General features: G+C 49.9%; 1 long non-coding RNA gene across 3 annotated transcripts; it reads right to left on the reverse strand.

Annotated features, from left to right (window-relative positions):
• Positions 1 to 52: 52 nt before the first annotated feature.
• LOC117940294 lies at positions 53 to 1,031 on the reverse strand. Of its 3 annotated transcripts, none has more exons than XR_004655740.1 (3): positions 925 to 1,031; positions 586 to 652; positions 53 to 88 (listed from the first exon to the last, which is right to left on the reverse strand). It is a non-coding gene; the product is annotated as an uncharacterized LOC117940294 (long non-coding RNA). The 3 variants fall into 3 exon arrangements; XR_004655739.1 differs by lacking the exon at positions 53 to 88 and adding an exon at positions 239 to 252; XR_004655738.1 differs by lacking the exon at positions 53 to 88 and adding an exon at positions 411 to 437.
• Positions 1,032 to 1,266: the final 235 nt, after the last annotated feature.

Raw genomic sequence — 1,266 nt, forward strand, 5'->3', positions numbered from 1 at the left:
CCAGTCCCTGGACAGGAAACACTTCACAATAAGAGCATCCTTCACAATAAGAGCTACCAGCATGCCCCCGCTCCTCAGGACCCAGTCCCTGTAGACAAGAACCACTTCACAATAAGAGCATCCTTCACAATAAGAGCTACAAGCATGCCCCCGCTCATCAGGACCCAGTCCCTGGACAGGAAACACTTCACAATAAGAGCATCCTTCACAATAAGAGCTACCAGCATACCCCTGCCCCTCAGGACCCAGTCCCTGTAGACAAGAACCACTCCACAATAAGAGCATCCTTCACAATCGGAGCATCCCGCTCTTTGGCCCCCACTCCCTGCACACAGGAAACACTCAGCTCCTACACAATAAGAGCATCCCGCTCCCTGCACACAAGAAACACTCAGCTCCTTCACAATAAGAGCTTCCCGCTCTTCGGCACCCACTCCCTGCACATAGGACACACTCAGCTCCGTCACAATAAAAGCATCCAGCTCCCTGCACATAGGACACACTCAGCTCCTTCACAATAAAAGCATCCAGCTCCCTGCACATAGGACACACCCAGCTCCGTCACAATAAGAGCACTATACGTACTTCTGGTCCAGCAGGATGTCCAGGACGTTCTCGGCCAGCCACAGGTTCTTGGTGGAAATGTCTCCTCCTGGAGAGGACATCACACACAGATGACATCACACACAGAGGACATCACACACAGAGGACATCACACACAGAGGACATCACACACAGATGACATCACACACAGATGACATCACACACAGAGGAGATCACACACAGAGGACATCACACACAGATGACATCACACACAGATGACATCACACACAGATGACATCACACACAGAGGACATCACACACAGATGACATCACAGACAGATGACATCACACACAGACAACGTTACTTTAAAGTGAACTGACCTGCGATCTGTTTGAGCAGCGTCATGACGACACCATCAGCTCCGATCACGCCGCTCTTCACCAGCTCTCTGACCAGCCACACTAGCTACACACACACACACACACACACACACGTTAACATCTCATCTTAGCAAAGTTAGACAAATGGAAAATACCCCCCCCCCACAGTTGCCTTTATTAGAAGAAGACTTGTGTTTCTGTGTTTGTCTGTGTGTCTCTCTGTGTATGTGTACCTGTGTGTATGTGTGTGTGTCTCTCTGTGTGTGTACCTGTGTGTATGTGTGTGTCTGTGTGTGTGTGTCTCTCTGTGTGTGTGTGTGTGTGTGTGTGTGTGTGTGTGTG

This window comes from Etheostoma cragini, unplaced genomic scaffold (assembly GCF_013103735.1).
Source record: "Etheostoma cragini isolate CJK2018 unplaced genomic scaffold, CSU_Ecrag_1.0 ScbMSFa_2127, whole genome shotgun sequence".
NCBI classification, from domain to species: Eukaryota; Metazoa; Chordata; class Actinopteri; order Perciformes; family Percidae; genus Etheostoma; species Etheostoma cragini.